General features: G+C 40.4%; 10 non-coding genes across 10 annotated transcripts; 7 read left to right on the plus strand and 3 right to left on the minus strand.

Annotated features, from left to right (window-relative positions):
• The first annotated feature begins 3,384 nt into the window (after positions 1-3,384).
• Positions 3,385-3,456, plus strand: trnag-ucc (transfer RNA glycine (anticodon UCC)). The gene has a single exon. It is a non-coding gene; the product is annotated as a tRNA-Gly (tRNA).
• A 638-nt stretch (positions 3,457-4,094) lies between these two features.
• On the plus strand, positions 4,095-4,166 carry trnag-ucc (transfer RNA glycine (anticodon UCC)). The gene has a single exon. It is a non-coding gene; the product is annotated as a tRNA-Gly (tRNA).
• Positions 4,167-4,803: 637 nt separating this feature from the next.
• On the plus strand, positions 4,804-4,875 carry trnag-ucc (transfer RNA glycine (anticodon UCC)). The gene has a single exon. It is a non-coding gene; the product is annotated as a tRNA-Gly (tRNA).
• A 226-nt stretch (positions 4,876-5,101) lies between these two features.
• On the minus strand, positions 5,102-5,173 carry trnad-guc (transfer RNA aspartic acid (anticodon GUC)). Its single transcript has one exon. It is a non-coding gene; the product is annotated as a tRNA-Asp (tRNA).
• A 340-nt stretch (positions 5,174-5,513) lies between these two features.
• trnag-ucc (transfer RNA glycine (anticodon UCC)) lies at positions 5,514-5,585 on the plus strand. Its single transcript has one exon. It is a non-coding gene; the product is annotated as a tRNA-Gly (tRNA).
• Positions 5,586-5,811: 226 nt separating this feature from the next.
• On the minus strand, positions 5,812-5,883 carry trnad-guc (transfer RNA aspartic acid (anticodon GUC)). Its single transcript has one exon. It is a non-coding gene; the product is annotated as a tRNA-Asp (tRNA).
• A 1,555-nt stretch (positions 5,884-7,438) lies between these two features.
• trnag-ucc (transfer RNA glycine (anticodon UCC)) lies at positions 7,439-7,510 on the plus strand. The gene has a single exon. It is a non-coding gene; the product is annotated as a tRNA-Gly (tRNA).
• A 226-nt stretch (positions 7,511-7,736) lies between these two features.
• On the minus strand, positions 7,737-7,808 carry trnad-guc (transfer RNA aspartic acid (anticodon GUC)). The gene has a single exon. It is a non-coding gene; the product is annotated as a tRNA-Asp (tRNA).
• Positions 7,809-9,232: 1,424 nt separating this feature from the next.
• trnag-ucc (transfer RNA glycine (anticodon UCC)) lies at positions 9,233-9,304 on the plus strand. The gene has a single exon. It is a non-coding gene; the product is annotated as a tRNA-Gly (tRNA).
• Positions 9,305-10,636: 1,332 nt separating this feature from the next.
• Positions 10,637-10,708, plus strand: trnag-ucc (transfer RNA glycine (anticodon UCC)). The gene has a single exon. It is a non-coding gene; the product is annotated as a tRNA-Gly (tRNA).
• Positions 10,709-26,098: the final 15,390 nt, after the last annotated feature.

Here is a 26,098-nt window from a genome sequence, read left to right on the forward strand (position 1 = left end):
ATATGCAAAGTATTTAATCAACTTTATAGCTACCAGTATTACGTACTAAAATGTGCATGGTTTATGTGTTTCAGATCTGTTTAGCTTTGCAAAGTCGCCGCGGCAAACCGTCTGTTTGGGCTTTCAACCGAGCTACCGAGTGGTGGGATGTTATTGTTCCTGGTTTCACAAACGCGCAGTGGGTTCAGAACTTCAGAATGTCGGAAGAAACATTCATATATTTGTACAACAAACTGCGTCCAGTGATGGAGAGACAAGGTCCTTCAAGGTGTTGTAGATGGAAAAGGACTGTTCTGGAACGTGTTTGCAGGACTGCCTGGCAGATTGCATGATGCTCGTGTTTTAAGACTGTCCACATTGTGGGAGTTGGCCAGCCGTGGCAACCACTTTCCAGCTTACACCAGGAATATTGGTGGGGTGAATGTTGCCTACTACATCCTGGGAGATTCTGCCTATCCCCTGCAGAACTGGCTCCTAAAGCCATTCACTGACACTGGACGGCTGACAGTAGAACAGCAGATCTACAACAAGAAAATATGTCGAGCACGGGTAGTGGTTGAAAACGCTTTTGGTAGACTGAAGGGAAGGTGGCGTTGCCTCATGAAAAGAAATGACTGTGATGTTACAATCGTGAAATCTATGATTCTTACTTGCTGTGCTTTGCATAACCTTTGTGAGAGTCATGGAGAGGACTATGACGATGACTGGGATGCACCTGCAGCAGCAGAGCCTGTGGTGCCAGTGGCACAGGGTGTTGAGGAGGAGGGCAGAGATGTACGGGAGGGTCTGATGCGTTATTTTAATTGCTAAATAAATACATTATCATTAAATATGTTGTCTCTGCTGTTTTTTATTAAAGGTTATCACAGTATAAAATCTGAAAATACTTGTTTAAACCCTTGTAAAAAGGCAAACCATCAAAAAAAGACACTGTTTGTAATAAGTTTCAAAAAGGTTTTATTTAAACACGCATACAAATAGAAAAAAATATAATATTAATATAAATTCACAAATCCAACTATATACATATGTTACATGTAGTGCAAACATTAAATTAAAATAAACAAAGGGGTTTCAGTCCAGGGGCGGTGGAACAGCATCCCGCCGGTTCAGTGCCTGGACAAGCTGGCTGAGGGTTCCCAGAAAGGCCTGGTTGAAGGACGACATTGCAGCCATCTCCTCTCTCCTTAAAGCCGCTTCTAGTTCTCGGGCATGTGCTGCATCATCGAGTGCCATCTGTAAATGGCGCTCCCGCTGTGCCCGGTTCAATTCCAGCTGCTCGACATCCGATGTCTGCATCTCCCTCAGGACAGTCAGATGCTCCTGTTCCCTCTTTCGTTTCCTCCGTCCTGGCCAAAAAAATAATTACAATGAATGAGTTATAAAGAAAAACGGACAAGTCACGTTTCATTCAAAGGTTGTGTGTGTGTTGTAAATTGTTCACATGTATTATCATTACAGCTTCTACATAAAAAAAGACAAGCCCACAACTTACTATTACTTATATAGTATATAACGACTTAACATCTGAGTAAATGTATTTAATGTATTTATTAAACATCTATTTTAGTAAATGTCAACTTTAAAATACCATGTGTACAGTATAGGTGTACGTCTGGAAAGTTATAAAAATACTGAACAGGTTTATTAATGAATCCTGCATTCCCATAACTGGGAATGCTTCCTGTTGTTATGCAAGTACGTTTACGTTATATTAATGAGTTATTGATACGATTAATGATATATTAAAAAGTGTGTATAGATTCACAGACAACAGGCTAGAAGAGTTTACTTTTTCTCCAATTATACTAACCGGTTGCCGGTGTCGACGCTGCTGCGGGTCTCGGTGTCGACGCTGCTGATCTTGTTGGTGTCGATGGTGCCGCTGTTTCCGGTGCCGAGGTGGCATCAGTGGGAGTCACTGAACCATTCTCGCTCGTCGAAAAGGAATCTAGATAGAAAGATCATACAAAAGTCAACACAATACGAAAATAGCAATGGCAGATAGTTAGCGGTAGCAGCAATTGTTATCTGCGACACAAGTTTACAGTCTTCGATGTTATAAGTGAGCTTCAGCTTTTCAAAAGCCAGCCTACAGAAAACAAAACTCTCAAGCAGAGTGCGCCTACATGATTAATGTAATGTAAATTTTAAACACTTACCATCCTCCAACAGCGACTCCAACAAACTGGTGGCCGAGTCAAGTCCACCCTCCCTCCCGTTGCTCGCCGGTCTATGGCCGTAGATACCGTCCATCTGTTCGTACCACTTCCAGCTTTTTCGGTTTGAACCACTGCGGCCGTTGTGGTCCTTTACAGCTCTGTAGTCACTTTTCAGTTTTTTTAACTTTTCCCTACATTGCTGGAAAGTCCTGTTGTAGCCATGTGTGGACAGCAGTTCGGAGATTTCTTGATAAACTTTTTCGTTCCTCGTTGCCCCATCAAGCTCTCGCTGGATCCTTTCTTCGGCAACCAAACATAGGAAAGTCTGCACCTCCTCGTTTGACCACGGCGTATTCTTCCGAGTTGCCATAATAGTAAGTTTAGTATATCTGGGCAAACTATTTAAAAATGGCGGGGTTATTCTCTGGTTATTCTGGATACTCCGTCTGCGGCGTGCAATGATGACGCAGTGAATAGTGACGATTCTCTCTGACCAATCAGCAGTCGGCATTGTATTACGTCACATTTTAGTATCGCCTTAGCTCGCTTAGAACCTCGCCGGAGGTGGTACGAAAAAAAGTACCCGAAAGCAGGTACAGGTACAACTTTTACACAGTGGAAAACCAAACAAAGGCAAGTCGAGTCGAGCCGAGCCGAGCCAAGGCGAGCTGGTACTGTGTAGTGGAAAAGCGCCATTAGAGAGAGAGAGACTGTCTGAGTGGAGGCAGGGATGTTAACTGTGTCTGTCTTTCTGTTATCGGCCTGCTAGAGCAAGCTGAAGCAAAATAGTGATAATGAACCAAAATCCAGCTGACTTTTCTAAGATCAAAGCAGCTGGTAAAAGCTACAGTAAAATGTGAAGTTTAAAATCTTACTTAAAATTTAAATCTTTTTAGAGATGATATAATGAAAAGCGAACATTAAAAATGAACAGTTAAAATATGTGTCTAATATGTGTGTGTGTGAAGGTGACTGCACTCTATGTCTTGTATGTGTTAGTTTGGGGTACTATTATTTCCTGATTTTGAGGATATTGTGTCATTAACCTCTTGTTTTTTAATATGGTGCCTGGTAGGTCAGGTCAATAAGTTCATGCCATTTTTTTAAGTGCCAGGTCCAAACAAAGAGAGTTTCAGTTCATCTCCACCTGCCAGCTGCTAATGTATTGCGAAAATTCTTGCTGACCGCACAACACGGCTTCCAGCCTACATCTAACAGTCTTGCGTTGGTGGTATAGTGGTGAGCATAGCTGCCTTCCAAGCAGTTCATCCGGGTTCGATTCCCGGCCAACGCATCACATTTGTAAATGAAAGACCTTGATTACGAGCATTCTTGCTATGGGTTCGATTCCTGGGGCAGTCCATTCTTGCTGTATGCGTTCGATTCCCGGCCAACGCATTGCATTTTTCTCAAGCTGTCTTTAAAACAGTCGTCCGAGGCCCCTTGCCAACTTCTCATGTAACTTGTTTCCTGGAGCAAAACATTTGTTAAGGTCTTTTGGCAGCAGTAAAAGACTGGATTTCCCCGTCGGGGAATCGAACCCCAGTCTTCCGCGTGACAGGCTGAGATACTTTCCACTATACTAACGAGGAGTTGCAGAGACAGGTAGTTGTATCCGATCAGCGCGGCTTCCAGGAACGGCGTCATGCGTCATTTTAGCTCAACGCTTCACAGAAGCCAGTGAATCCAAAAAATAATCTAATACCGTTTAAATATGAAGTGTCTGCATAAAACGTGTTACATTATTAAATTAGAGACCTTGTTTTTTAATATGGTGCCTGGTAGGTCAGGTCAATAAGTTCATGCAATTTTTTTAAGTGCCAGGTCCAAACAAAGAGAGTTTCAGTTCATCTGCACCTGCCAGCTGCTAAAGTATTGCGAAAATTATTGCTGACCGCAGAACAGGGCTTCCAGTCTACATCCAACAGTCTTGCGTTGGTGGTATAGTGGTGAGCATAGCTGCCTTCCAAGCAATTGACCCGGGTTCGATTCCCGGCCATCGCATCACATTTGTAAATTAAAGACCTTGATTACGAGCATTCTTGCTATGGGTTCGATTCCTGGGTCTGTCCATTCTTGCTGTATGCGTTCGATTCCCGGCCAACGCATTGCATTTTTCTCAAGCTGTCTTTAAAACAGTCGTCCGAGGCCCCTTGCCAACTTCTCCTGTAACTTGTTTGCTGGAGCAAAACATTTGTTAAGGTCTTTTGGCAGCAGTACAGGACTGGATCTCCCCGTCGGGGAATCGAACCCCAGTCTCCGCGTGACAGGCGGAGGTACTTTCCACTATACTAACAAAGAGTTGCAGAGACAGGTAGTTGTATCCGATCAGCGCGGCTTCCAGGAACAGCGTCATGCGTCATTTTAGCTCAACGCTTCACAGAAGCCAGTGAATCCAAAAAATAATCTAATACCGTTTAAATATGAAGTGTCTGTATAAAACGTGTTACATTATTAAATTAGAGACCCTTTTTTTTAATATGGTGCCTGGTAGGTCAGGTCAATAAGTTCATGCAATTTTTTTAAGTGCCAGGTCCAAACAAAGAGAGTTTCAATTCATCTGCACCTGCCAGCTGCTAATATATTGCGAACATTCTTGCTGTCCGCACAAGAGGGCTTCCAGTCTACATCCAACAGTCTTGTGTTGGTGGTATAGTGGTGAGCATAGCTGCCTTCCAAGCAGTTGACCCGGGTTCGATTCCTGGCCAACGCATCACATTTGTAAATTAAAGACCTTGATTACGAGCATTCTTGCTATGGGTTCGATTCCTGGGTCTGTCCATTCTTGCTGTATGCATTCGATTCCCGGCCAACGCATTGCATTTTTCTCAAGCTGTCTTTAAAACAGTCGTCGGTGGCCCCTTGCCAACTTCTCCTGTAACTTGTTTGCTGGAGCAAAACATTTGTTAAGGTCTTTTGGCAGCAGTAAAGGACTGGATCTCCCCGTCGGGGAATCGAACCCCGGTCTTCCGCGTGACAGGCGGAGATACTTTCCACTATACTAACGAGGAGTTGCAGAGACAGGTAGTTGTATCCGATCAGCGCGGCTTCCAGGAACGGCGTCATGCGTCATTTTAGCTCAACGCTTCACAGAAGCCAGTGAATGCAAAAAATAATCTAATACCGTTTAAATATGAAGTGTCTGTATAAAACGTGTTACATTATTAAATTAGAGACCTTGTTTTTTAATATGGTGCCTGGTAGGTCAGGTCAATAAGTTCATGCAATTTTTTTAAGTGCCAGGTCCAAACAAAGAGAGTTTCAGTTCATCTGCACCTGCCAGCTGCTAAAGTATTAGGAAAATTATTGCTGACCGCAGAACAGGGCTTCCAGTCTACATCCAACAGTCTTGCGTTGGTGGTATAGTGGAGAGCATAGCTGCCTTCCAAGCAGTTGACCTGGGTTCGATTCCCGGCCATCGCATCACATTTGTAAATTAAAGACCTTGATTACGAGCATTCTTGCTATGGGTTCGATTCCTTGGTCTGTCCATTCTTGCTGTATGCGTTCGATTCCCGGCCAATGCATTGCATTTTTCTCAAGCTGTCTTTAAAACAGTCGTCGGTGGCCCCTTGCGAACTTCTCCTGTAACTTGTTTGCTGGAGCAAAACATTTGTTAAGGTCTTTTGGCAGCAGTAAAGGACTGGATCTCCCCGTCGGGGAATCGAACCCCGGTCTTCCGCGTGACAGGCGGAGATACTTTCCACTATACTAACGAGGAGTTGCAGAGACAGGTAGTTGTATCCGATCAGCGCGGCTTCCAGGAACGGCGTCATGCGTCATTTTAGCTCAACGCTTCACAGAAGCCAGTGAATCCAAAAAATAATCTAATACCGTTTAAATATGAAGTGTCTGTATAAAACGTGTTACATTATTAAATTAGAGACCTTGTTTTTTAATATGGTGTTGTAGGATTACAAATTTTATTTAAATGTTTAATTTAGATTTCCAATACAATAGTATTTTATATTGAGAAAGTTTATAAATGATGAGACCAGGAAATCTCTGCAAACGGTAGGGGTTCCCAGCAGGATATTCCTGACTGTCCCATCTCAGTGCGAGAAGGCTAGGCTTTTCCTGTTCTCATTGTTTTACCGGGTGAAGAGTCATGCTGAGCAAGTTTGAACACCTGCTATTTTATTACTGAGACCATTTGTGTTGGAGTTCTTATCTCAGTGCGAGAAGTCCTGCACCGTTCTGTTCTCATGTTTCAACTCATTTACATGCTTTGTTCCTCACAATGTAATCCCTCCCCCTTGAAATGTATATAAACTACAATGTAAAGTTCCCTTAGTTAGACGATGTTGGAATGACTGCAGCTACCGACAAACAATAAAGAACTTCTGCTTGGAAAACTTCTACTGTCTCCTGGTCTGAGCTTCTAACTTTTCTACAAAGAAAAAGATCACTACAGTGCCTGGTAGGTCAGGTCAATAAGTTCATGCAATTTTTTTAAGTGCCAGGTCCAAACAAAGAGAGTTTCAGTTCATCTGCACCTGCCAGCTGCTAATGTATTGCGAAAATTCTTGCTGACGGCACAACTGGGCTTCCAGTCTACGTTCTAAGGCCTGCGTTGGTGGTATAGTGGTGAGCATAGCTGCCTTCCAAGCAGGTGACCGGGTTCGATTCCCGGCCAACGCATCACATTTGTAAATTAAAGACCTTGATTACGAGCATTCTTGCTATGGGTTCGATTCCTGGGTCTGTCCATTCTTGCTTTATGGGTTCGATTCCCGGCCAACGCATTGCATTTTTCTCAAGCTGTCTTTAAAACAGTCGTCCGGGCCCCTTGCCAACTTCCCTGTAACTTGTTTGCTGGAGCAAAACATTTGTTAAGGTCTTTTGGCAGCAGTAAAGGACTGAATCTCCCCGTCGGGGAATCGAACCCCAGTCTCCGCGTGACAGGCGGAGATACTTTCCACTATACTAACAAGGAGTTGCAGAGACAGGTAGTTGTATCCGATCAGCGCGGCTTGCAGGAACGGCGTCATGCGTCATTTTAGCTCAACGCTTCACAGAAGACAGTGAATGCAAAAAATAATCTAATACCGTTTAAATATGAAGTGTCTGTATAAAACGTGTTACATTATTAAATTAGAGACCTTGTTTTTTAATATGGTGCCTGGTAGGTCAGGTCAATAAGTTCATGCAATTTTTTTAAGTGCCAGGTCCAAACACAGAGAGTTTCAGTTCATCTGCACCTGCCAGCTGCTAAAGTATTGCGAAAATTATTGCTGACCGCAGAACAGGGCTTCAGGTCTACATCCAACAGTCTTGCGTTGGTGGTATAGTGGTGAGCATAGCTGCCTTCCAAGCAGTTGACCCGGGTTCGATTCCCGGCCAACGCATCACATTTGTAAATTAAAGACCTTGATTACGAGCATTCTTGCTATGGGTTCGATTCCTGGGGCAGTCCATTCTTGCTGTATGAGTTCGATTCCCGGCCAACGCATTGCATTTTTCTCAAGCTGTCTTTAATACAGTCGTCCGAGGCCCCTTGCCAACTTCTCCTGTAACTTGTTTGCTGGAGCAAAACATTTGTTAAGGTCTTTTGGCAGCAGTAAAGGACTGGATCTCCCCGTCGGGGAATCGAACCCCGGTCTTCCGCATGACAGGCGGAGATACATTCCACTATACTAACGAGGAGTTGCAGAGACAGGTAGTTGTATCCGATCAGCGCGGCTTCCAGGAACGGCGTCATGCGTAATTTTAGCTCAACGCTTCACAGAAGGCAGTGAATCCAAAAAATAATCTAATACCGTTTAAATATGAAGTGTCTGTATAAAACGTGTTACATTATTAAATAGAGACCTTGTTTTTTAATATGGTGTTGTAGGATTACAAATTTTATTTAAATGTTTAATTTAGATTTCCAATACAATAGTATTTTATATTGAGAAAGTTTATAAATGATGAGACCAGGAAATCCCTGCAAACGGTAGGGGTTCCCAGCAGGATATTCCTGACTGTCCCATCTCAGTACGAGAAGGCTAGGCTTTTCCTGTTCTCATTGTTTTACCGGGTGAAGAGGCATTCTGAGCAAGTTTGAACACCTGCCATTTTATTACTGAGACCATTTGTCTTGGAGTTCTTATCTCAGTGCGAGAAGTCCTGCACCGTTCTGTTCTCATGTTTCAGCTCATTTACATGCTTTACATGCCCCTGTTAAGGCTATCTTCAACTAAAACAAAGTCCCTTACCCATCACTGCATTCTTTATGATTTAGTTGGTTGGACATCACTTAAAATTCGTAGACAACAGCACTGGTATATCTTTATTTATAAAGCTATACTTGGCAAACTTCCACTGTACCTCTGTAACCTCCTCTCTGTCTGCTCTGGTACTTATCAGCTACGCTCTTCAAAGTGGTTGCTTTTTAACGTGCCACGAGTTACAACCGAATTGGGAAGAACTGCTTTCTCTTATTTAGCACCTTGGGGGTGGAATAATCTACAAAAAGAGCTAAGGCTAGACACCCTTATGTCCATTAATGAATTTAAAACTACTGTAAAGAGTACTGTGATGGAGACATGTTCTTGTTTTTCTTAGGAGTCTCATTGTGTTCTTTTTGTACTTCTTTTATCATGAAAATGTAATTTGGTGTTTGTTGTGTGTGTATTTGTTGTGATTTGGCTGCTACCTTGGCCAGGTCTCTCTTGTAAAAGAGATTCTGAATCTCAATGGGACCTCCTGGTTAAATAAAGGTATAATAATAATAATAAATGCTTTGTTCCTCACAATGTAATCCCTCCCCCTTGAAATGTATATAAACTACAATGTAAAGTTCCCTTAGTTAGACGATGTTGGAATGACTGCAGCTACCGACAAGCAATAAAGAACTTCTGCTTGGAAAACTTCCACCATCTCCTGGTCTGAGCTTCTAACTTTTCTACAAAGAAAAAGATCACTACATTGCCTGGTAGGTCAGGTCAATAAGTTCATGCAATTTTTTTAAGTGCCAGGTCCAAACAAAGAGAGTTTCAGTTAATCTGCACCTGCCAGCTGCTAATGTATTGCGAAAATTCTTGCTGACCGCACAAGACGGCTTCCAGCCTACATCCAACAGTCTTGCGTTGGTGGTATAGTGGTGAGCATAGCTGTCTTCCAAGCAGTTGACCTGGGTTTGATTCCCGGCCAACGCATCACTTTTGTAAATTAAAGACCTTGATTACGAGCATTCTTGCTATGGGTTCGATTCCTGGGTCTGTCCATTCTTGCTGTATGGGTTCGATCCACGGCCAATGCATTGCATTTTTCTCAAGCTGTCTTTAAAACAGTCGTCCGGGGCCCCTTGCCAACTTCTCCTGTAACTTGTTTGCTGGAGCAAAACTTTTGTTAAGGTCTTTTGGCAGCAGTAAAGGACTGGATCTCCCAGTCGGGGAATCGAACCACAGTCTCCGCGTGACAGGCGGAAATACTTTCCACTATACTAACAAGGAGTTGCAGAGACAGGTAGTTGTCCCCGATCAGCGCGGCTTGCAGGAACGGCGTCATGCGTCATTTTAGCTCAACGCTTCACAGAAGGCAGTGAATCCAAAAAAAAATCTAATACCGTTTAAATATGAAGTGTCTGTATAAAACGTGTTACATTATTAAATTAGAGACCTTGTTTTTTAATATGGTGCCTGGTAGGTCAGGTCAATAAGTTCATGCATTTTTTTTAAGTGCCAGGTCCAAACAAAGAGAGTTTCAGTTCATCTGCACCTGCCAGCTGCTAATGTATTGCGAAAATTCTTGCTGACCGCGCAAGAGGGCTTCCAGCCTACATCCGACAGTCTTGCGTTGGTGGTATTGTGGTGAGCATAGCTGCCTTCCAAGCAGGTGACAGGGTTCGATTCCCGGCCAACGCATAACATTTGTAAATTAAAGACCTTGATTACGAGCATTCTTGCTATGGGTTCGATTCCTTGGTCTGTCCATTCTTGCTGTATGCGTTCGATTCCCGGCCAACGCATTGCATTTTTCTCAAGCTGTCTTTAAAACAGTCGTGCGGGCCCCTTGCCAACTTCCCTGTAACTTGTTTGCTGGAGCAAAACTTTTGTTAAGGTCTTTTGGCAGCAGTAAAGGACTGGATCTCCCCGTCGGGGAATCGAACCCCAGTCTCCGCGTGACAGGCGGAGATACTTTCCACTATACTAACAAGGAGTTGCAGAGACAGGTAGTTGAATCCGATCAGCGCGGCTTGCAGGAACGGCGTCATGCGTCATTTTAGCTCAACGCTTCACAGAAGCCAGTGAATGCAAAAAATAATCTAATACCGTTTAAATATGAAGTGTCTGTATAAAACGTGTTACATTATTAAATTAGAGACCTTGTTTTTTAATATGGTGCCTGGTAGGTCAGGTCAATAAGTTCATGCATTTTTTTTAAGTGCCAGGTCCAAACAAAGAGAGTTTCAGTTCATCTGCACCTGCCAGCTGCTAAGATTCTTGCTCACCGCACAAAAGGGCTTCCAGTCTACATACAACAGGCTTGCGTTGGTGGTATAGTGGTGAGCATAGCTGCCTTCCAAGCAGTTGACCCGGGTTCGATTCCCGGCCAATGCATTGTATTTTTCTCAAGCTGTCTTTAAAACAGTTGTCCGGGGCCCCTTGCGAACTTCTCCTGTAACTTGTTTGCTGGAGCAAAACTTTTGTTAAGGTATTTTGGCAGCAGTAAAGGACTGGATCTCCCCGTCGGGGAATTGAACCCCAGTCTCCGCGTGACAAGCGGAGATACTTTCCACTTTCCACAAGGAGTTGCAGAGACAGGTTGTTGTATCCGATCAGCGCAGCTTCCAGGAACGGCGTCATGCGTCATTTTAGCTCAACGCTTCACAGAAGCCAGTGAATGCAAAAAATAATCTAATACCGTTTAAATATGAAGTGTCTGTATAAAACGTGTTACATTATTAAATTAGAGACCTTGTTTTTTAATATGGTGCCTGGTAGGTCAGGTCAATAAGTTCATGCAATTTTTTTAAGTGCCAGGTCCAAACAAAGAGAGTTTCAGTCCATCTGCACCTGCCAGCTGCTAATGTATTGCGAAAATTCTTGCTGACCGCAGAACAGGGCTTCCAGTCTACATCCAACAGTCTTCAATAGTGGTGAGCATAGCTGCCTTCCACGCGGGGGCCAGTCGCATGTAGGTGTAGAGCGTTGCTAGCCAATAAGAACGCAGGAAATCCCAGGGAGGGCCAGTCGCATGTAGGTGTAGAGCGTTGCTAGCCAATAAGAACGCAGGAAATTCCAGGGAGGCGGGCCTGAAAAAATACACGAAATTACAGGTTCGAGTCTCGACCACAACTACCATAAAGTGTATCTAGATTAAAAAATGATTAGAAACTTATGTTAAGTACGATTTACATATAATAAACTAACTTTGTGCACAAAAATAGAATAAAACGTGTAAGATTTGTTGTTGTGTAGAATGTACAAAATGTGCAACTACCTTAATAAACATTTACATTATAATAGGGTTTAGTTTTCTTTAATATAGAAAATATTTGAATGTGAATAATTGTAAAGAACATTTTGATAATGTTTTAGACCTTTACATTTTACATTGAGATATTTACATTATATTTGTTTAACTATGTACAGAAATCCAATATATATATGAAATATAACCAGTAAACACCAAATAGTAAGTTTCTCGTTTTATTTATAGTACAGAAATATACATATTATTATGTAAAACTGAAAAAGGTAATGTATTAAATACTTATAGATTAAACAACAATAACATTAATAATAATAATAATAAAATATAAAGCTGTGGAGAACATAGGAAAAAAACAAGATTTTTTTAAATCAAATAATTATGTAGTGTTTAATGACAACAGTTATTAACATTTAGTGTTTACACATCTGAGCAAGATAAAATAATGCAAGTCAATAAAATTTACTTTAAAAACACTAAAGTACAATGCAAACAAGGACACAATTGTTTGATTTTAATGAACAATGGAAATAAATGTAACAATTTAAAATGATAGATTATAGATTAAACAACAGCAATAATAATATCTAAAGTTGAGGAGAACAGGAAAAAACAAGAAAAAAAGTATTTTAAACTAAACAATTATGTACAGAGTATAATAGTACCAGTGCTTAACATTTAGTGTTTTTCAAATCTGAGCAAGATAAAATAATGCAAGTCAATAAATGAACTTAAAAAAACACTAAAATACAATAAAATACAATACTTTTGGTATTTTAATGAACAAATGGAAATAAATTAAATATTTAAAAAAATAATATATATATATATATATATATATATATATATATATATATATATATATATATATATATATATATATACATTAAAAGTGCAATAATATGTATATACATATATGCATAAGATTGTGCAAGGAATGTCTTTGAGCTATAAACAGTATTTGAGGTCTGGGCATGTCATTTGTCAGTGAAGTCATTTTTTCTTTTCCTCAATCCACCTCTGCTTCTCAGCCTCATAGAATGGAGACTGCTGAAAGTCTTTCCATGAAATTTCATTCCCTTAGCCTGATAAAGGGAAAACACTTTAGCAGGACAGTAAATGTATTTGCCTGCCACTCCAGGGAAACCAGTGTGAATATGAGGACTGTTGGGTCCTTGTTTCAGTGGCAGGTGGCAGAATCTGCACAGACGACCAGTAGGATGCTCCATTACTGACTTTCTCTTGCTTCTCTCCTCAATCACCCTCCTATTTTCTGCCCCTCTCTGCTTCGAGGACTCCAGTTCTCGCTGAAAAAAAGGAGTCTCTGCAAAGTCTTCAAAGGGCATTCTGGGGTTGGTCAGGCCCTCTGCGGAATATGTGTCAAAAACTTTCTTGGAGCAGTAGAAGTATTTAACATCACCACCTTGATAAAAGAAAAAAAAAAATATTAAACAAAGTATTTGTTTTGTGTGCATAGATTAGGCAAACAGATTACACACATTGGTGCCTGTATGAATAATATAATTACCTGCATCTAAAAGAAACTCCTCAGATGTTTGTTCCTTCACTGTCACAGCACTCGGAGTAGAAAAACATTGAAAATGAGAGTCTGTGGGGTGGCCTCTGGTTCAGGAGCAAGAGGGGTCTCAGCAGAAGAGGAATCCTCTAAGCATTTCTGAAATTCAGCAAAATTAGTGTTATATGCGAGCGAGAATTATTAAGTATTTGTTTTTTAATAAAAAGTTTGTTATCAAAGAACTTTAAAGGCTTACCTGAGATGGAAATGAGAACTCAATGCCAGATGAAGACTCTTCTTGCATCCCTAGGTCTGTCTTCCTGCTTTTGTGTTTGTCAAAGTCAAGAGGCACAGGTCGACAGCCTGGCTCCACATATTGTAGGCCAAACCTCTCTCTTGTGTCCCAGCTGGAGATGTGGAAGGCTGGATATTTGGGTTACCCAGTCACTCTTATAGATGCCCTGTTTAACTCCATCATCAAAACAGGGTCAAACACTCCAGGTAAGACAAGCCCAGGCTGCTTCAGGTCCACCAGCCGCTGATAATTCCAGCGTGCGACACCAGTCATACCCTGCGCCTGGAACAGCTCAGGAGAGACGCGATTACCCGTTACTCACTGAGCCTGGTGGAAATGAAACCCCTCTTGCTGTGAAGTGCCTCTGACAGGGATCCCGATGGGAACAGCAGCTCCTTCACCCTTGACATGATTCAGTTGTACCGAAATTTTAGCATCGAGGGTTTAAAAAGGAAGATGTTGTTGGGATCCTTTGCAAGATGGAAATGGTGAAGTACTTCTTCCACTCTTTGGACCAGCTCTCTAGGATGTGGCACTTTTGTCCTGCAGTGCGCTCTGATGTGCTGCTTTGTGGGATTAGCAGGCTCAATTCCACAGAACTTGTATGCGTTCCTCAGTTTCTCCAGGTCACTCTGATCTACTACGGCAGAAGAGAGGAACTGGCAGAACGAGCTATACAGAGGATGGTGCTCCGAAACACATTCCCTGGTGAATCGCCGCATACAGTGAAACAAGTCTAGTTTAACCACCATGTCCTCATTGTACTTCTGGCAAGCGGCATTTACATTCTTGAGGTTTTCTGATGTAACCTCTGCCACAGTAGCTTCAGTGGTCCTCCAAGCTTCCCACTGCTGGTGCTCATACGGTCCTGGGTCCATCACTCTGAAAGCAGCACAGCAGTCCCTAAGTACATAAAAGGGAAATACATTTTAATTTTAATGTATTCATTACCTTTGCTTACACATCTTGATGTGATGTGTGATGAGATGTGATTATTCTTACCTGTCCACCCACTGGTACTTGGCCTTGGGTATGCTAGCAGCACTGTAGCGATTGGCCATCCCACAGTACATTGAACTCAAGGATTGCTCACTCTCAGACTGCAGCATCACCCAGGACAGGATCATCCAGTTCTCGTTCATCACAGCGTAGGATGACATTGTGCCAGATGAGAGGGTCACTTTTCTAGCAACTTTGCGTGTGTGATCTGATCTGAACACCTGTCCAAAAGTCCCTTGAAGGAGCTGAGTGAGAGCTGCCTCTTGCCGGTGATATTCCTGAAGCAGGCACTCCACCAGATAATGTGCAGACACAGACAGCCCATGCCACCCATCAGTATCTTCGTAACCCCCAAACGAAGCAGGTGTGTCATCCTTCCTCAATGCTCCTGTGATGGTTTTCTGGCCATACAGCCCTGCTTCAGCATCCCTGACGTTCTGCACAATGAGAAGGTATGCAAGGTGGGCTCTTTCAAACTTAAGGTGAAGCACCTCAGACAGCTGGTTGGCCTTGTCATTAGGGGATTTTCCAGAGCGCCTCAGTTCATCCATCACAGTTTTACAGATTGCATTCTTATGAGTGAGGAAGGTTGGCAAGATGTTTCTGAATTGCTGTGGTAGCATGTCCACCCACTGAGGTTTATCAGCGAACCAGTATTTTTTACATGCCTTACAGCACAGACGTGAAGCAAGGATGTAATATTGCCCACTAGTGCCAAGGATCACTCGGGGTCTTCCCACACCTGAGGACACAACATGAGGATTTGGACAGCTGTAGAGTCAGGGCAGGATGTAGTTGTTTCTAAGCCTTTCATTTATACTGTGCTCAGGTTTCCAAATGAAAAAGGGATGGAGCTGGAAGTACTTTGGTGACGGAAGGCCCATGTTTGTCTCTATAAGCTCAGGCTGAGGTGGATAGCGCCACAAGGAGACCATATTCATTAGGTGTCTTACTGGATGTGATCCTGGCCAGAGCCCCATGGACTCCATCTCTGTTTTCATCCAAATTCTTTGATGAAGAGAGCAGTTCCAGTGGCTAATATCTTGCAAGTAGCTAGTAACAGGTGCTTCCGTCTGTGCAGACGTCATTGATGCAGGAGCTGTAGGTGCTGATTGTGCTGCAGGAGGTGGTACAGAGCCATCAGTCTGTGAAGAAGGTCTACACACAGGAGCTGGTGGATTGGGAGAACTAGAGACTGCATGTGATGGTGGTGAAGGCTGTGGCAGAACTGCACGGAACACAAAGCAAAGGAAATAAATGCATATATATATATATATATATATATATATATATATATATATATATATATATATATATATATATATATATATATATATATATGCGTGTATAACACATTTAATGCTCGTGTGTTTAACTGTCTTTACTTTTTTTGTTCAAGTAGCTGGGAACAGGGGTTTCAGTCAGTGCAGACGGCATTGGTGCAGGTGTAGGTGCTGATTGTGCTGCTTGAGGTGGTATAAAGCCTTCACCCTGTGAAGAAGGCCTACACACAGGAGCTGATGTTGATGGAGGCTGCGGCAGAGCTGCAAGGAAAAGCACAGGGAGGAAATTAAAAACATATTAAAACATTGAATGTACATGATATGTATTTGATTGTCTTGACTACATTAAATGACTAATCATTATTTATTATTTTATTCTATGTATTTTGTTATTTATTCTAGTAATGCACATTCTGATAATGTTCAAATGTCTGTAAGTAAACAGTCCACTTTTTCACAACAAATAAAAACAGTTTAAATAGCATGCATACAATTCATGAAGTGCACTCACCCTCACCACTGGTATATTCAAACCTTAACAGTAGTTAGAACAAAATAACATGTTTTTTAGAACAGGCAAGAACAGTGCCAAAACAACAAATAAGATAATTAAAAAACAGAAATGTAAGATAAGTCTGTATGTAACCGAATAAGCCTCCAAAACTGATGTGTAAAGTAACCTGTTGTAGATAAGACTGTGGATCCTGTGGCTGCAGATGATCCTAAAAATTAAGCATTATAATTTGAATGGTTTCTCTCCAGTATGTACAATTTTATACCAATTTTATAAGAATTTGACATGGGTATATATAACACACATGACACGATACTTGATTTACTTACTCAGCTGTGTGAGATATTTTGTTGGAGAAATACTAAGCATCATCCTCTCCAGTTCTTCATCCTCCTCCATTACTATAAAATATGACAAATGCATCAGTAGCTAGGCAGGCTTTAAGAATCAATATAAGCAAACTTGCATGAATTTTATTAACTCACCAGGCTGATCAGAGTCAGTAATGGAAGGAACAGGTGGTCTTGCAGCGGAAGCTGATGGTGAGGGCATCGGAGGAGTGTTTTTGGTCATCTGTTTTTGCTGCTGTTTTAAAAGATACTGCTGCAAATTGTACATTTTGCTGCCTGGCACACACTTCTGCCTCATTATAAAGAAAGCATATCCGTCTGCCCTGGTATCCCAAATCTTCCTCCAAGTGTCTTGTGCTCTGGATCCAAATCCAACAGTATTGTCATCCTCTGTCAAAAAAGGCACTGCGTCTGGCCTTTGAGACAGATACTGTTTAAGATCTTCAATTTCCTTGAAGCTTCTTGAATACTCAAGAAAGGAAATGAGGCTATCCTTGCATGGACCCTCTGGGTTGAACTGCCCAGCCTGTTCTTCTTCCTCAACCTTATCGGACAGGTACAAAGCATAGCTGCCATCATTCTCTAATAACCACTTGAAAGACTTGCTCTTGTACTTGCCGAACTGAAGAATGCATTCTCCCAACACCTCTTGCTTGTCAGAGACATCCCCTCCTCTATGTAACACAACAGAACGGGCGTTCAACTTGACCAGATCTTCTCTTTGAGGTGTTGACTTGTCCTGCAGTGAAGGGTTGTCTTTAATTCTTTTTGCCTCTTCTGATGGGTCCCGGCGTAAATGGCCCGACGGGCCTTTCCTGAAAGACACTTTGACTTTCCCTGGGAAGAACACTGTTTTCTTCATGATGCTGTTCTGAAATCAGAATGTATTCATTAGCGTCTCAGCATAAGCATTTAAATACTTACAGTAACAAAATGAAATAAGACAGTTAATACTAAAGCATCAGTGATATATATAAAAGAGTTATTTTACAATGCTATAATATTCTATAATATTACTGTTTCTTAACTGAATAAATGCAGCCTTAGAGCACGTACTGTTTATTTGCATTATTTAATATTCATTATTTAAATTGCTTTAAAAATTTATATATGTATATATAAAAAGTTAACAAGTTAACTAATTAAAAATGTTAAATTATACCATTAAATTGTACACATATATATATTTGTTTGTAATTTAAATGTAATATATGTGTGTGTCTGATATTAATTACATTATAGGAGGACCAAACCCGCAGAAATTAAATTAATAAATAAACATGTAAACAAATAAAAAGGTAAATTTGATCATAGGAAAATAAATAAAGGAATAAACGACTTGATAAAATAAATATGATTTATTCTTTATCAAACTAATTTTTGTATTATTTCCCTTAATTTATTTTCTGCTTTTATTTATTTGTTAATTAATATTTATATTTGGTAAGCAAGACCAACCAACCTAATTATCATGCACATCAAAAAAATATAAGAATAGATATAAAAATAAAGAAATAAAAATAAAAATAAATAAAGATTAAAATAAATAAATCTGGAAATAAATACATATTGGAATAAACAAATATACAAATAAATGAATGCATAAATAAATATAAGAATAAATGGAACAAACAAATAAATAAAATAATAAATAAATACAATTAAAAATTATACAAATACATTAAAATATAAAAGCAAAAAATTATAAATTAGGGGAAAAATATACAAAAATACATTTGATTAAAATGAATCATATTTATTTTATCAAGTCGTTTATTCCTTTATTTATTTTCCTATTATCACATTTATTTATCTATCTATTTATTCATTTATTTATTCATTCATTTTTAATTGCAAGTTTGGTCCTCCATACTACTGCACATTACATCTTACTGCACTGTTAACATATATTTTAAGCATAGTGAGAGATTAGGATGAAACATTCACCTTTACAAACAAAGATACTCTTATAAAATAACAGCTGTATTCACAACGAGGAGTTTACTGTTTCTTATCGTCACAATCCATTCAACAAGATAACAATACGATTACATGACAATATACATGCAATTTAAATTATAAAATATTTGAATAATAATGTATATGCGGTCACCTGAGGGAAAATCTGTCTGCAGGTAGTTTAGACAGCAACAAAACAAAACAAGTTTGCTGACAAGTCGGTAAACAAATATCTCTCCGTTCGTAAAACGGGTCTCCCCTCCTCCACTGCGAATGACTGACAGATGACACTATGCTATTTAAACTCCCCGCCACGGAAAAGCGGAACAGCGCCAGGAAGTCTACGTGTGGCCAAAGGTATATTGCATCCGTAGTGTTAAGCACTACCATAGAGAATGAATGGGAAAAGTTAAGGGAAGTTAAGCTTAACCATTTTCGACTCCCGCCGTGAAAGGTCCTCAGTTCAAAACTGGCCGGAAACAAGTGGAGGCATTTTAAATATAAATGCTGCAATTCGCTACAAACCCTTACTTTTGAGACAGTTGAAGGCCATCGTACCAAGGAGCTGTAGGCAGACTGTTCGCCTCACACGCGAAGGTTCGAAACTGGGCGGAAACTGTGGGTGGTTTTTGTAAAAATTTCATATGCGATTTTCTGTTGAGCAGGTCAGTACACTTGCAGCGATGTTTGTGGTTCAATCTCTTTAGAAAAGGACAAAAATAAAACAAATGACCATTGAGGTTTCCTGTACAGTAATAAAAAAATGTTTGGTCTGCCAACAAAATTAGCAGCTTTTGCCATGTTAAAAACACTGGGCAGTCTATAGTTTAATTTGCTTTTGAACAAGCGTGCCCTAGAAGAGGTGGGACTGACATACAAATCAAGTTTCCGTAGTGTAGTGGTTATCATGTTCGCTTTATACGCGAAAAGTTCTCAGTTCAAAACCTGGCGGAAACAAGTGGAGGCATTTTAAATATAAATGCTGCAATTCGCTACAAAACCCTTACTTTTGAGACAGATGAAGGCCATCGTACCAAAGAGCTGTAGGTAGACTGCCATGCCGAATGACCTCTATACTGTTGTTTGTGGAATTTACAGACTGTCACACTGCTTGCAGGGCAGATTATGGGAAGGAGCCATCTTCTAAAAATACTATACTATACTACTATACTATACCTCGACTATACTAACGAGGAGTTGTAGAGACCGGTAGATGTACCTGATCAGCGCGACTTCCAGGAACGGCGTCATGTGTCAAATATGAAGTGTCTGTATAAAACGTGTTACATTATTAAATTAGAGACCTTGTTTTTTAATATGGAGCCTGGTAGGTCAAGTCAATAAGTTCATGCAATTTTTTTTAAGTGCCAGGTCCAAACAAAGAGAGTTTCAGTTCATCTGCACCTGCCAGCTGCTAATGTATTGCAAAATTTCTTTGCTGACCGCACAACAGGGCTTCCAGCCTACATCCAACAGTCTTGCGTTGGTGGTATAGTGGTGAGCATAGCTGCCTTCCAAGCAGTTGACCTGGGTTCGATTACCTGCCAACGCATTGCATTTTGCTCAAGCTGTCGTTAAAACAGTTGTCTGGGGACCCTGGCCAGCTCCTCCTGTAACTCGTTTGCTGCAGCAAAACTTTTGTACTGGTCTTTTGGCAGCAGTAAAGGACTCCAAAAAATAATCTAATACCATTTAAATATGAAGTGTCTGTATAAAACATGTTACATTATTATATTAGAGACCTCTTTTTTAATATGGTGCCTGGTAGGTCAGGTCAATAAGTTCATGCAATTTTTTTAAGCCTACACCCAATGGTCTTGCGTTGGTGGTATAGTGGTGAGAATATCTGCCTTCTAAGCATTTGACCCGGGTTCGATTCCTGGCCAACACGTTGCATTTTGCTCAAGCTGTCATTAAAACAGTTGTCTGGGGACCCTGGCCAGCTCCTCCTGTAACTTGTTTGCTGGAGCAAAACTTTTGTACCGGTCTTTTGGCAGCAGTAAAGGACTGGATCTCCCAAGTGGAGGCACTTTAGACGTAAATGCTGCAATTCGCTACAAAACCCTTACTTTTGAGACAGGTGAAGGCCATCGTACCAAGGAGCTGTAGGCAGACTGCCATGCCGAATGACCTCATCAATAGGTTTCTGTAGTGTAGTGTTCATCACGTTCGCCTAACGTGCGTAAGGTCCTTGTTTCGAAACTAAGCAGAAACAGCAGTTGTCTTCTGACAGAAGATTTAATCTGTTTGCCACGCTAGGTGGGTGTAGCGCTCATTTCCTTTATACGCTTTTTACCTTAGCTGTCATCCCCCTTTTGATAATTGACATTAAAATGCAGTATACAAACCTAAATGGTTGTAATTCAAGAATGCTTTGGAATATAGACCTAAGTTTGGTCTTGTTTTAAAGAAAACAATCGGCAGATTATTACTGAAGTGAAAGCACTTCAAAAAATTAAAGTATGAAAAAGTTATGGAAGTTAAAATTTACAGTAAATCAAATATACTTTATTAATATATTTTTTTTAATATAAAATAAATATTTTACAAAATATTTTTTACTATAAAATTACTATAAAATGAAAGCTATATATCTAACCAAGTTGTGTTCCAAATTTAAAGTTGATATCACAAAAATTGAAGTTCCCATGAGATTTTGTTTAGGCGTTATACCAAAAATAGCCACCGGGTGCCATTGCATTCCATTGAATTTAATTGTATGCATTCTGCCATAACAAATTAATACATTTCTATCCAAATATCACTTCTGTCACTAAATATGGAACCTTGAGACTCAGACCTTTCTGACAATATGTGTTTTGTCAAGATTAGAACATTTTTGATAATAAATTTTGAAAGATGATGCCCAAAAGGGGAGGGGCCTAATAAAAAAATACCGTTTCTATGCTAACGCAACGTCCAATTTCAAAACGGTTTTTACAGGATGAATTCTGAGTTCGTAAGCTTTCAAATGATACCTAATTTATGATAACTACTAAAATATGTGATATAATAATAATAAAAAATTATATATATATATATAATATATAATATACTTTTTAGAGGACTTTTTACTTTACTTTTTAAAATATAATTTTATCTTTTTTTATTGACAAATACTAGATTATGTTTTATTATGAAAACAAAGTTTCAGTTATTAAAAGTGTGTACGTCGACTTTTTGTGACAAAGGTCAGAAACTCCTGTAATGACGTCGATTTTTTGAGGTGCACTCTTGTCATAAATTCATATATTACTGTTCATACAAAATTTGTAAGAAAAAAACAGCGCTAAAATATCTATTCAGGAGTCTTAGACCATTCCAACGATATATAGTTTGTCATGATTAAATTAGGATTTAATAGTAATATTTTGAAGTAAATTTCGGTTGCCCGTATACGGGCAAGTGACAGTTAAGGGGTTAAAAAGCGTGCACCTAATGATTTATGTCTGAACCCTGAAGATGTGTTTCCATAGTGTAATGGTTATCACGCAGACGGTCCCCAGTTCGAAACTGGGTGGAAACTATGGGTGGTTTTTGCAAAAATATCGTATGTGATTTTCTGTTGAGCAGGTCTGTACACTTGCAGGGATGTTTGTGGTATAATCTCTTTAGAAAAGGACAAAAATAAAACAAATGACCTTTGAGGTTTCCTGTACAGTAATAAAACATGTTTGGTCTGCCAACGAAATTAGCAGCTTTTTGCCATGTTAAAAACACTGGGCAGTCTATAGTTTCAGTCGCTTTTGAACAAGCGTACCCTAGAAGCGTAGGGACTGACGTCCAAATCAAGTTTCTGTATTGTAGTGGTTATCACGTTCGCTTTACACGCGAAAGGTCCTCAGTTCAAAACTGTCCGGAAACAAGTGGATGCATTTTAAATATAAATGCTGCAATTCGCTACAACACCTTTACTTTTGAGACAGGTGAAGGCCATCGTACCAAGGAGCTGTAGGCAGACTGCCATGCCGAATAACCTCTGTTCTGTTGTTTGTGGAATTTACAGACTGTCACACTGCTTGCAGAGCAGATTATGGGAAGGAGCCATCTTCTAAAAAGCACATGTCTCACATCAATAGGTTTCTGTAGTGTAGTGGTCATCACGTTCGCCTAACACGCAAAAGGTTCGCAACCGAGCAGAAACAGTGGTTGGATTCTGACCGAAAATTTAAACTGTTTACCACGCTAGGTGGGTGCAGCGCTCATTTCTTTTATATGCTTTTTAACAAGCGTGCACCTAAAGATTTATGTCTGCAACATGAAGACTGTTTCCGTAGTGTAGTGTTTATCACGTTTGCCTCACACATGAAAGGTCCCCAGTTCGAAACTGGGCGGAAACTGTGGGTGGTTTTTGCAAAAATTTCGTATGTGATTTTCTGTTGAGCAGGTTGGTACACTTGCAGGAATGTTTGTGGTTTAATCTCTTTAGAAAAGGACAAAAATAAAACAAATGACCATTGAGGTTTCCTGTGTTTCGCTGTAATCCTGCAATTCGCTACAAAACCCTTACTTTTGAGACAGGTCAAGGCCATCGTACCAAGGAGCTGTAGGCAGACTGCCATGCTAAATGACCTCTGTTCTGTTGTTTGTGGAATTTACAGACTGTCACACTGCTTGCAGGGCAGATTATGGGAAGCAGCCATCTTCTAAAAAGCACATGCGTCTCATCAATAGGTTTCCGTAGTGTAGTGGATAACACGTTTGCTTTACAATTTTTCTGAAATGTCAGGACTTGAAATTCCAAGTGCCATAGAATCCCATACATTGCACTAAAGTGTTACTTTAAAGGTCATGTACTGCAGGTCAGTGTTACTTTAATGTTTGGTTAATTCTAGCATGAACTGAATTGCAGTGCTTTGTCAACATTACTGCATTTCTGGATAAACTTGCCAGAGGGTTAAAGACTCTAGCTTGAGCCCGCAGCCAAAGGTTAGGTTTGTCAGAAGTGGGATTCAAACCCACGCCTCCAATGGAGACTGCGACCTGAACGCCAGCTGCCGAAGGATAGTCCGTCAATTAGAGAGCGCCATTCTTGACATTGTAAAATTTTCAGCCAATCAGAGGGGGCCATTCTTGACTTTTTCCTTAACATTTTCGACATTTGACCAATCAGAGTACAAGGAAATGTTGATGGCACGTTTACGCTTAACACCGCTAGGAGGCAGAGCCGGCGGCAGAAACAAATCAATGGACGGGCATTTAATATTCTTGGGGGGGCCTAATTATGACAAACAAATAAATTGTGGGGGGGGGGGGGTGCTTACATGCGCTTCATGCACGCAAGGTCTCGCGCTCTCTACCTCTCTGCCGTGCGCGCTGTTTGAACGTATATTCACGTAGACTTTCGAAAACCGGGACATATTCTTCGTAGCCTTTCGAAAACCGGGACATATTCACAAAGCCTTTTGAAAATTTTTTGAGCCTTTTGTATATCATAATTCTTATGAGCCTTTTGTATATCAGGGAGAGTTTATACATTTCCCGGGACAGGTTGTTAAAAAGAAGAACAATCCCGGAAAAAACGGGACGGGTGGTAACACTAGCTACAACAGTTTCACAGCGATTTCAATATCCTAACTATAATTAGCCTATTGCCCAATCATATTTCGGCTATCATGAGATATCATGTTACAGTTATAGCCTATAGGCTGTGAACTAACATGAACAAACAATGAACAGCTGTATTTTTATTAACTAACATTAACAAATACAGTAACAAATGTATCGCTCCTGGTTAGTTCATGTTAGTCATTAACTAATGTTAACTATTGAACCTTGTCTGCATTGTTCCGTGAACACAGCATGCTATAAGCCAACTTCCTATAATAACAGCCAAATAGTCACAAATCTCAAGTTAAGTATTAAATCAACCATGCATAATCAACTACGACACACTCACACACATATTGCATATCAGTGTCAAATGCATAATTTACACCACGTCTGGTGCAACTTACGAAGAGTAATAAAACCAACTGTCCTACTCACGTTCTAAATACAGCTGAAGTCGACGTTTTTGGGATTGGAATCTCATGAGTTTCTCTTTCCATTCGTTTCTGAATAGGCAAAACCGAGCACGTCGCGTCGCTATAACTTTACCGAGATGCTGCGGTCAGAGCGGCTCAGCGGGAAACCCCTTTTTTGTAAACAATCAGTCAAACTTCCGGGAGTTTTTTTTTATAAGATTAGCCTATAAGTCAAACATTGCACTTAAATACACATCAATAAATATATAAATACTGCACGTAAATTATTATTATTATTATTAAAATAATTTATTAAATGCAAATTGGATGGAGGGGTGGCACAGGAGCTCTCTAGGCGGGCCCGGCCCCCTAAGGCCTGCCCATAGCGCCGGCCTTGCTAGGAGGAGGAGTCAGGAAGCTAGCCAAGTGTCAATCAAGTTGACAAACTGAGCCGAAGGTGTACGAAGTAATAACATATCCTGTGGGGCGTGTCAGAGGGCAAGAAGTTCAGACGTCGAGCATCACTGTCACGGAGGTCAGGTAGCATCATTTTAACGGAGGACTGCGAAACTTATTTTCCGGTCACTTTAACGGTATTTTTGGACAATGTCATTTTATATTTGTATATAATTGTATATATATTATAATTGTAAATATCGTGTGTGCTTTTTTTTAAGAAATCATTTTTATTGATAGTAGTTTTGTTCGATATAACCTAACCGTTAGCCCCCCAACAAAAAAAATGTCTGGCAAAAAATCCCATAAAGCCATGTCAGATACTGACTGGATTGCAAGGCTAAAAAAGTTTGCCAGCACAGGAGTTTGGCCATCAAATGAGGGTAACAGGCCAGCTCCTCGACAGAAGAAGTGGCATGACGAGTATCAAAGGGTGAGTGTGCTTTTGTCACCTTTGCATGATGTAATAATTCTAATCCTAATCATTTAATTCAATGTCATCATTATTTATAGATATGTATGTAGATAATGTTGCAGGTATTTGAGAATTATGTTTATTTATGTAAACAAAAAATTTTTTTTTGCACTGGGAGATTCAGAGATTTGAGGCAGTGGGGGTGGGGATGTTGAGTGAATGGATATTTCGAAGGTGTGAAATGTTCCTCTCTTAATTCTAGCATGAACTGAATTGCAGTGCTTTGTCAACATTACTGCATTTCTGGATAAACTTGCCAGAGGGTTAAAGACTCTAGCTTCAGCCCGCAGCCAAAGGTTAGGTTTGTCAGAAGTGGGACTCCAACCCACGCCTACAGGGGAGACTGGGACTTGAACGCCAGCTGCCGAAGGATAGTCCGTCAAAATGGGGATAATGTTGAACAATGTTGAACGCCACAGCCAATCACGTCGACGCGCTATAACATTTGCAGCCAATTAGAGAGCGCCATTCTCGACATTATAACATTTGCAGCCAATCAGAGAGCGCCATTCTTGACTTTTTCCTTATCATTTTCGACATTTGACCAATCAGAGTACAAGGAAATGTCGATGGCACGTTTACGCTTAGCACCGCTAGGAGGAGGAGTCAGGAAGCTAGCCAAGTGTCAATCAAGTTGCCGAACTGAGCCGAAGGTGTACGAAGTAATGACATATCCTGAGGGGCGTGTCAGAGGTCAAAAAGT

The sequence above is a fragment of the Siphateles boraxobius genome, unplaced genomic scaffold (genome assembly GCF_051911475.1).
Source record: "Siphateles boraxobius isolate OS27281-9 unplaced genomic scaffold, OSU_SipBor_1 42, whole genome shotgun sequence".
In the NCBI taxonomy this organism is placed as follows: domain Eukaryota; kingdom Metazoa; phylum Chordata; class Actinopteri; order Cypriniformes; family Leuciscidae; genus Siphateles; species Siphateles boraxobius.